Source organism: Silene latifolia, chromosome Y (genome assembly GCF_048544455.1).
Source record: "Silene latifolia isolate original U9 population chromosome Y, ASM4854445v1, whole genome shotgun sequence".
Taxonomy (NCBI): Eukaryota; Viridiplantae; Streptophyta; class Magnoliopsida; order Caryophyllales; family Caryophyllaceae; genus Silene; species Silene latifolia.
In genome coordinates this window covers 12,345,158-12,355,736 of record NC_133538.1, presented here as the reverse complement: position 1 = coordinate 12,355,736, position 10,579 = coordinate 12,345,158, and the positions used below count along the sequence as shown (strand labels likewise).

The 10,579-nt window shown below is 42.2% G+C and overlaps 1 pseudogene; it reads right to left on the bottom strand.

Moving 5' to 3' along the window:
* Positions 1-2,266: 2,266 nt before the first annotated feature.
* On the bottom strand, positions 2,267-3,156 carry LOC141636885 (18S ribosomal RNA; annotated as a pseudogene).
* Between the last annotated feature and the right edge of the window lie 7,423 nt (positions 3,157-10,579).

Genomic DNA, 10,579 nt, shown 5'->3' with positions numbered 1-10,579 from the left:
TATGCAATATGGACCACGACCCACTTCAACAATGCATCCATTGTTTAACTTTTGGGAATTTCGTGGGCTTATCATTCACTATTTCGTGGGCTGTTAAGCTTGATCCAATTCGGATGTAGCATCATTATTTTTTGGCCTTAACATTTACGTCTCATACTTTAGTATAGAAATACAGCACAACCCACCTTTCGAGTGGACCGATTTATTTCTTAGCAAAATGGACTAAGTACAGACATATTTTTTCGTGATAAATCCACCGACCCTTTTATCAGACGATAGATTTTCACATAAGTCAACTTTTCACCATTTGACCCCATTTTATAATGTAGGATATATTTTCATAACAACAAATTTGTAACAACAAATTTGCGTTTATCTGCAAATAAAAAGAGAAAACACAAATAGATGCAACCAAATAATAATTTCATTAAATCAAAAGATTTGGGGTACAATCTACTAGTTATTCTACTGATTCGATTTCCGCAATTGAATGAATAGGAGGGTCTTGATTTGAAGACTTGGCTCTCCTGTGATGATTTTGATTTGCTTCTCTTCAACTGACTGCAATGGATGCTTGACGTCGGGTCAAAGAGTAGTTTAATATCCAAATCTGGATGACTAGAAATGAATATATTTTCTCTCTTGTTTTTCTCTTGGGAGAGATTTTTTGTAGAGAGGTGGATGTATTTTTCTTTTCTCTAATTTTCTCTTAGAAGAGATTTGTAGAGAGTGTTTGTAGATAAGTTTTTGTTTTCTCTAAAGTGTCTTGTTTGTTGTGTGATTGTTTTAATTATGGAGATTAATCTTCAATGAGAGTGTTTACTCTCCATTTATAAAGACATTTTTTTGTTTGTTTCCCCGGTCAACACATGCTCATACTTCTCCATTGTTTACGTTGAATGGCTCCCTGAAATCATGCTACCTCCCCATATTTTGTGGAGCAAACTTCATGTGATTATTGACTAATTGACCAAGCCTTTCTTTTACTACTTATCATTATCACATAATATCCATAATGATATAGTATGCAATATGGACCACGAGCCACTTCAACAATGAGATTCATCCTTAGATTCATTCTGCTGCTTCAGTACTGTGCTATAATCTTAGGTCTCGCGGGTCCTTTTGGGGACTTACTCGTAGGGCATGGTATCATCCTTGAATGGCATTCTGTCGTATTTTTTCTAAGACGTGAAAAGACCTGCCAATGCTTATGTGTGTGATGATTTGATCAAGAAACCTGAACAAAAGGAAGCGGTTTCGCCCCAATATATGCTTGTTGTTCGGATTCTCCCGTTTTTGTGGGAAAGTAGCGTATTGCGGAAAGGCGGTACCTTATACAGAGCAAAGACCTTATACTTAGGTCATGGAATGTTTGCTTGGGGTAAAATGAGTCAGTGCTTGGGTTCTGCTTCAAGTCACCAATCCCCTAAGCACGTGAACTTAGAACAACAAAGGGGCACCTTCTATGTTGCATTTGATGCTCTTTTGAACTTGAAACTTATATTGCATAGTAAATTAACTTTCTTAAATAATTAAGAAAATTCTTATTTATATTCTTACAGTAATTTTAAATTTTAAATAAAATTTTATTTAAAATTCTTATTTAAAATTTTCGTGCTTAGCGAAAGCCTTTGTTATTATGGGGGCGAGTTGGATGGAGCGCGTGGATTCATTCACTTGCTAGCCCAGGCAAACAAGCCATTCTCTTGCCGCATGTGTGAAATCATAGGTCTTTTCGGTGTAATCGAAGCCTTTGATGATGGCCTTGTTAAGGTCCTACTACCACTGTGGACTGTTTTCAATGGGCCTTTTTCGCTGTTTTTGATATCTCTGTCTTTCACGGACTTTCGCGAATTAATCAATTTAATACAATTAATTCTTTCACAGGATGCATGGAAGTACGGGGATGGAAGTACCGGAATTGGCTCGACCAATAAACAAGGACCCGGCTCCAGGTTCCGGATCGAAAAAAAAATAACGAGAAGATCTACGAGAAGATCTACAAGCAGAGGCGGGAGCATATTGATTCCTCGTCCTATTTCGCGAGCACAAGAATAAAGGTCCAGCTACTTCTACAGGGGACATGCCCATCTACATGGGCCGACATTGATTTAGCAAGCTCCTTCGACCCTTAAGATTTATATAATGTAATGCCCAACCCTAAGAGCATCACTCGGCCTAGCCTCTTTTTAGTTTACCCGGTTTATTTGATGAAAGTAGATCAGAACAACACTCTTTCTTTCTTAACCCCCGGAAGGAAGATCAGGATTTGAGAGCTCTTTTTCCGCTGCTCGGGGCAAATGCCCTTGGAAGATCATCGTTTACGGCATGGACTACCAGGGTATCTAATCCTGTTCACTCCCCATGCTTTCGCACCCCAGCGTCGGTAGAGACCCAGAGAGCTGCCTTCGCTTTTGGCCTTCCTTCGTAGATTTGCGGATTTCACCCCTACACACGAAATTCCACTCTCCTCTGTCTCACCCAAGTGAATTGGTTTCGAGAGCATTTCCGCCGTTTTGGCGACTTTCACTCTCAACCTATTGACTTCACACCTACGTGCCCTTTACGTGAGTCATTCCGAAGAACACTTGCCCCCCCCCCGTCTTACCGCACTGGCCGGGCACGGAGTTAGCCGGGGCTTCTTCCTCGAGTCCCGTCATGATCGCGCACTCAACGAAAGAGCTTTACAAGCGGCATTACTCTTCTTCACTCACGCAATATTGCTGGATCGGGCTTGCGCCCATTGTCCAAGATTCCCCACCGCCGCCCCCGTGGGAGTCCGGCCGTGTCTCAGTCCCGGTGTGGCTGTTCATCCGAAAAGACCAGCTATCGATCGTCGCCTTGGCTACGCTCCTCACCAACTAGCTCATCGACGCAGCTCATCATCAAAAGCGCTTTTCGCTTTTTTTCAGATTTGGCCCGAACTGTTCGGCAGATTCCCACGCGTTATACACCCGTTCGCCACTTTGTTCTCAACTCTTCCCGGCAATATCCATAAACGGCTTGCTTTGTTCCACAGGGCAAGACAAGCTTTCTTAACCGGTAGCTAGGAGCCTATTGACTTTCTGTTATATCTTTGCTCCCTGAAAACAACGTTCGACTTGCATGTGTTAAGCATATAGCTAGCCTTCCTTCTGAGCCAGGATCAAGCTCAAATTCTTATTATACTATATGTATATGATGATTGAAACGAAACACCCGGAGTAGGCCTTTGGAACTCGAACAAAAAATTAACAAGGGCATTTCGCTCGCAATGACCTTCTCGCCCTATTATAAAAAAAAAGAAAGCTCCTCCACTCGCTCATTTCGCTCACCACACCATCTTTCTCAGCATGGGGACAGCTGGCTCTAGTCTTTGCATCCATGAGAGAAGGAAGTTCAAAGTCGACTCACGCTTAGCACGAAGCAAGAGCGCTCCCTACTTATTTTTATTGAACAACGGAATATAGGACCAACTCTACCCCCGAAGATTGTTTTAAAACTTCTGATATCGACCAAGACTGATGAAAAGTCATAGGATTCCACGTAAAAGAGGGAGCCTGGGGAAGAAGAGTTACCCAAGGTGATCCATGAATTCAGCTAAGATAGAGAGGGGGAGTCTGGGCTTCTACTTGTTTATTAAAGGCCGCAGCCCAAGGAAAGAGAGATCTATAGAGAATGAGCAAAGCAAGCTTCCCGCATAGCAAGCAAAGACGAGAAGAGAAAGAAGAAGACAATTCCGTATTGCAGCTGCTTTCTTTTTCCAACAGGTAAATTGTATCTTTTTTAAGAGTATAGAGAGAGGCTATGCTAGACCGACGATTGACAAGACGGACTACGCTTGACAACGCTTCGCCCGCTAGCATTTTTTTTTAATTAACGTGAACCAAGATTATGCCTTTAGTATTCCTACGGGAAGTCATATCTTCTACCCTTTATATGAGAATCATGAACGTGTAAAAAGGAAGTGACTTTCTATGAGACCTGCATCATCTTTAATGGGCAGAACGAAAGTCAGCGGCCCTCCCTGCCCAGTGACGACGGTCTCTATGCGAGTTCAAATACGTCTTCCCTCCTTTACGGCTAAGCTAGGGAATCTCTCCTCTTCTGTCTAGATTGGCTGGAAGAGCTGACCTATGGATTGGGTGTGGAAGAATGACCATTTGTAAGATGGTTCTGTGAGAGAGTAATGCGCATCGGGACTCTTTGAACACTTGTTTTGTTGACTCTTTTATAGTTTATAGTGAACCTGCGCCTTCTATTAAGCTGGCATATAGTAGAGGAATGATAGTATCCTGTGAGATCAGAATTATACATATAGGATGGGTTTGCTTCTGCCCTTACTTACGCTAGCAGGTGATCAAAGAAATGACATCCTTGGAAAGCTGCCTCATTTGCTGCCTTTGCGCGGTGAACCCTGTATATGCTAAGATGGTTATCACTTTTCCGAGGAAATGGGCAATTGAATCCAATCTCATGATCTTTGAAGAATTTTACAATGAGAATAGGGCACTAGGCTATTGATAAGACAATTTCCCATGTGATTGAAATAAGTTAAGGGGCGGGCAATCCCCTTTGATTGCATATGAACGATCTTACTTCGGTTATAGGAGAGATTCTCAATCTCTATCTCGCGACTTTTCCAAAAAGAGCGTAACTTGCTCATAAAGTCTCGTAAAAGATGGCCATTGCAGGCCCCTTTTAGTAGAAAATTACTTACTATTAGCCGATATTAATTTTTTTAATAAATTAAATTTGAGAGCCTCCCCAGAATAAAAGGAAATCTAAATGGGATAAAAGCTCGGTACCTGTGCCGCTGGCTTCTTCTAGTAGAATGGACTCTCCCGGGGTACTACGAAATAGCACCCCTCTCATGCCGGAATACGCACAAAGATAGATAGCTCTACCTCTACCCAAGCCTTTCCAGCCAACACTTACTGTTCTACCATGCTCGGCTAACCTCTTTCATATGAACTAACTTCTCCCGTAAAGTGGAATAGCCTTCTTTCGCATCCGTTGCTTCTTCATCTTCGATGTCTCTTCCTTTATACTACCCACCTACTATCTACTGGCCATCGGCTCTTTACTTATGGGAGATAAGGTAGTCGACTTCTTTGCCTTGTTTATGGACGGGCGAGATGGAATAAAAATTATATTTTCTCATTAGAATTAGAGGGCTTGAGTTTCGTTACAACCAGAAGCTCTTCTTTCTTTATGCGAGTTGAGCTTGAAGCTACTTCTAGAAGATCCACCCGTCCGTCTTCCCTTCGGTAACTGCGGGTCTCAAGAGGATCAGTCTATCTATCCGGCATTCGGTGTGAGAGTAAGGATCAAGGATCAGCCCACCACTCTAAGTAAGGGAGCTTAGTTCTCGACTTCCGTAAACAAGCTAGGGTAAAGCCCTTCTCGATCCGACCCATTTGAAGTCTATTTCCTAAGTTTCAGAAGATAGGGCGGAAGAGAAAGAAGCGGCAAGGTCTTGCCTGCTTTAATAGGGCTAAGTAAGGCTCGATCGAGATTATGGATTCTGTTGTCACTCCTCTGATCCGACCGGTAACTACGAGTCTAAGGAACGAGCTAATAAACAAGCGTAGCGCATATTAATATTCCTAGGCTTAGTCTTAGGATGCTACTTAATAAGCATAAGCGCCTAAGAAAGACTTTGGTTGGTCCTCGAGTGTAAGGTCGAGGTAAGCCAGCTTTCCCGCGGAAAGGGTTGGCTGGGATCTAGGCGTAAACACCCTCTCTTTTCTTTACACCTGTGTTCTAACATCTAACATTAAAATTCTCTTGCTCACCAGCAGCTGGAGCTGTATCATCTTCCGAGCTTTATAATAAGAGTGGAACTCCTCTGCTCTTTGCTCTTTTTCTTACTTAATATGCGAGTGTAGGTGCTTTGCTTTATAGTAAGACACGAGTAGGTTGTTACGAGCCAGCTTTAACTTCCTATCCCTAAACCTAAGGAAGGGTCGACCCCGTTTCATACAATAATGCAGGAGTTTAAGACAATCGTCTCGCCTCGTATCGAGCCAAATCTTCGAAATCAGATCATAAGTCAAAAGCAGAGCTTGGGGTGAAGTCAAAATAGGAGTGTGATGGCAGACTTTGGTTCTAACATATAATATATAAGAGGCTTCTTGGAAGCCAAGTCAGTAGCCAACCCAGGGAGAGTGGTCGAGCCAACCCAGTGAGAGTGGGCGATGCTTATGCAAGAAAAGCACGTCTTTGAAAGCCGACACAAGTCCCCCGAAACAACACTTGATCGGGCTTATGGTATTCCCTGCTTTATTGTATGAAATAAGATCGGAAAACGTAAGACTCGGCATTGGGCTTGGCGCGAAATGCCCTGCTTTTGACATGATTCTTTTCTTATACTTATAATAGTAAGAAAATTCCTTTGGGCAGCAAACTCTGAATCTGAATCTGCAGTTGAAGTTGACAACCTCCTCCTAATGGAGCAAAAGGAACCTCTTCCTATCCTGTCTCAGCGGAAGGTCCCCGCTTTTCTTAAACTTAAAAAGGAAGCATTTCCAATCCAAAAGGAGGTCGGTCCACTGTTTCTGGATGAGGTCGAACCATCTGCCTGCATTAGTAGCTTTTGCTGTTCAAGAAGCAGTTGGTGGGTTACCAGCTGTTGGATTAGTTTAGTTAATGGGAAAAGTCCCCAACCCTGAATCTTAATCTGAAGTTGACCTTTTTCTTGGAACAACGAGGAAAGCAGCTTTTGGTGGTGAGTCGACAGGCTCAACCTCTACCTTCTACTATAGACTATAGCTCTACTCTCTACAGATGGTAGTAGCTAGGATTTATAGGACTTCTAAAACAAAAAACATTGTTTGCACTGCACCGATTTAAACATAAGGGAGAGTCTCGACCAGAGTGAAGGAATCTCGAGTCAAACAAGCCTAACGTGAGTGACGTCTTTTCAAACCCAGCAGGGGCAGCCACCCAGATCATCACAACATCGGAAAGGTCACCAACTTCCATTCAAAGCAGAAGCAAAGCCGGATCATGAAAGGAAACTTGGCTCCACTATAAAGGAGAGGGGCGAAGCGAATGACTCGACTGTAAGGAGAGGGAAGGGGGTTCAAAGACCGTCAACCAGCATGCATCCCCCATCAGGGAGGAAAAAAGAAGTCCAATCATTTATTTCGTCTTCGGCTCAACGGAAGGTGACTCGAAGTATGAGGGCCCGCTCATCTTCAAGTTCAAGAGTCGTAAGCCAAAACGGCAGCATCAGAGTTTACAGCTGAAGCTCCACCGGCTACACAGGAATCGCCAGCATCACGAGCACCATCTGCAGCACTCATGGCACACTCTAAATCTTTTCATTTTAAATAGACTATGCGGCTTCACATCACAAGTGAGGAAAGGAAACTTGGCCCGTAACAGCCTTATGCTCCTCTCGCATTCGCTCTCCCGCCCATTAACCTCCTGCTCACCCCTTATTATATTATAAAGCTCCTACGCTCGGCTCCATTCTTGCTGCCGAAACGCACTTTCCCCGGAACTAGACTCGTTGACAGTCGCCTATTGGTATCTCTGCCAGTCATGTTGTTTGTTACCTTCGAGCAGGGCTCGTTAACAGTCTTACTCGCTGCATTCATCCCGCGCGTTTGATACATTCGCGCAGGGGGACTCATCCCTTACCCCATTCTGAGGTTTAAGGAATGGTATTTCACCTTATAAAATAAAAGAAGATTAATACATATGCTAGTATTCGCTCTCTTGCTCCTTTATTTGTTTCGTTGCTTCTTAGTCCCCGGGATAGGTATCTCGGCCGTCTTAAATTAAAGCGCCAACACAGTCATTGCATTCACTCCTCCGCTCGCTTATTCGTTGCTCGGATAGTGGCATAGCCGTATCATCCTTGAAAGGCATTCTGTCGTATACAGGAATGCTACTTCCCTCTTGAAGTCAATCAGAAAGGTCCTTCTTTTTCCGCAGAAACTTCAACTGTTGCTGATGCCGGTGCACAACAGGATGATCTTGCTTCGGCTGTTCCGCACACTACGCTTGGGAAGAGCCCTTCCCCCGAGGATTGTAATTGATTCACTTCGTATCCTTTTTTTTTAAAAATACGCAAGTCCGTGAGTAGATGCGCTTCATCCCCATATGTCTCCCATCTCTGATATTAGAAAAAAGAGGCGATTTTTATCCAAAAATACGGAGCGAGCGCAATGAACGAGTGTAGTCCCGGAGCGAGTCTAGAACCTGAATAATTAAAATGCGAGCCAGTTAGCGAGTGTAGAAACGAGTTTGTTAGCGAGAGGAAGAAGCGAGCCGGCAGTGGCAAGAAAATGAACATTTTATCTTGCCTCTTTACTAGTACTAGTAAAATGGCTTTCTTGTGTGAAAGTAGCGCTGAACGAGTTATGTCATTTAGAAAGTATAAGAGTCCCTTTCTTGTTGTTAATCAGAAAGGTCTTACTGCAGGAGCTTATCATGTATCCAAGAAAAAATAGAAAGTAAATCCCCAGGAGGGAAAGTAGTGTAAAAAGAATGCCCACCATGATGGTTATATAAATTTTTTTATGTTTCCGCTTTCTTGTCCGTTTAGAGCATGGATTAGCGTTATGTCATTCTTACCAGTGATCCCCCATCCCGTCCTTGAAAGGAATTCCCAGAACGAAGTGCTATATGAAGACTCCAAGATCAAATAGAATATGTTTCTTTCTATTCCTCCTGAGCCAATTATTTCTCCGAAACAAGAGATCAAAGTTATTTTCTTCCTTTTTCCAAATAAGTCGACGGCCTTACACCATTGGGATACTTCGAATAAACTAGAGTACATATAGGATACACCTGTGTTAAAACCTTTTCTCAAGATATCTTCCAAACTGTTGGGGTCCTTGCTTTGGATGTCGTTCCCCCGGTGTGAAAGCAGTTGATTTCGTAGTTTTAGAATTCTGCTGATCCCAAGTACTCCATCTCTATCATTGCATATTAGAATATATAAAGTAAAGAAAAAAAGGCATGACCAGAAGAATTGTGTGAAATAAGTAAATTTATCTAGTTGAGGCATAAGAATCTTTTCTTTTTTCTTCTTCCCTCCAATTATGAAAAAAAGCAAACCTCTAGTTTTGGTGGTTGTTAAAATGGGCTTGGTTGTTGACCAAGAAAGGAATGGGAGTTGATGGGAATTGTTCTCTTCTCTGTCTTCTATGGCTACCTGGAAAGATGAAAAAACGAACCTTACTGCACACTTTCTATATATCTGCCATCATCCAATCAAAAAGGCCCATACTATAGAAGAGCTAGGCCTCTTTTCGAATTGGTCACATCGCTTTTACCGTTCTATGACTGATATGATCTCTCTCTATAACTACTATTTTAATTTTAAGAAAGAAACATATCTCTTACTACATTTAGTGCGCTACCTGGATGCCTAGAGGAGTCTTTCCAAGCTAACCCAAGACCCTAAAGGGAATCCATTGCATAGGGAAGAGAAAGGGGGCTTCAAATAAATGATCACTCATTTCTAGATACCCGAAAAAAGTAAAAGTGCATTTTTGGCCTACAACTTAAGACCATGTCTCAACTTAGAAAAGAATAAGAAAAGAAAGCTTGTTACAGACATTCGTAGTTCCTTCTTTTTACTCACTTACTTTAACTTCTAAGGCAATGCAATTGACTTGCTTACTCCTTAGAGTATGGCAATTTCTATTTACTTACTTGGATACAAGTATGGGGGCTAAGGCAAAGAAAGAAGGGAAATGAAAAGATTACCGACATCATTTGAAATATAAGAGAAGTCGTCAGTTGACCCGGCCATATGGTTCGAAGCTCCCGAGTCAACAACCTAAAGGGGGTTCGAAATTCACATAGGTGTGAAGATACCTTAGGCAGAGTGGGTCTCTTGAAAAGAAGTGGCATAGGATCTTGATCTTTTGCTAAGGTAGAATGGAGTTCGAAAATCTCGTTCGGTTGTAGACGATGCTAGCTTTTGATCAGAAACCTCAGGTGGAATAGTTGGCTTTTTCTACAGCTGCGTATGCGGGCTTCTTTCCCTTATTCTTTCCATGAAGTGAAGGTTATTATCAGACCTCTTCCACGCTCGTGATTAGGGTAGTGAGCAAGCAAAAGAAGCAAAGGATTTACTTCGCTAACCTCAGCTTAACCGAAGTAGCGATTCCGATATTTCACTCTATTTTTAGAATAAGAATAAAAGATTAGACTTGCCTCTATCTAAGGAGATAAAAGAGTACTTTGAAAAAAGTAAAAATATGGGCTAAAAGATAGAGGCGGAAGAAATAAGAGAATAAAAAAAGTCGAAAAGAAATTAGGAATAAAAGAAAGACACTTCCTTTTTTCTTTCCGTTTATTCGATAAAGAATAATATAATTAGTGAGGGGAAGAATCGACAAAGAATGACAAAGATAAAAGAGTGAATTTTAAAAGAAAGCGGGGCATGTGAAATCACGCCAAGCCAGCTACTTCAACTTACTCTTTCCCAGGTTCGTCTGGAAAAGCTTGAACTTCATCATCCGGTGCTTAGACTTCATCCGAATCGGGTAATCGCTTTTTCCACTCGCGGCTTAGAAAGTTCTTGCCCATTAAGGACCTCATGCTCCTCAGAAAGATCAATATCGGTCGT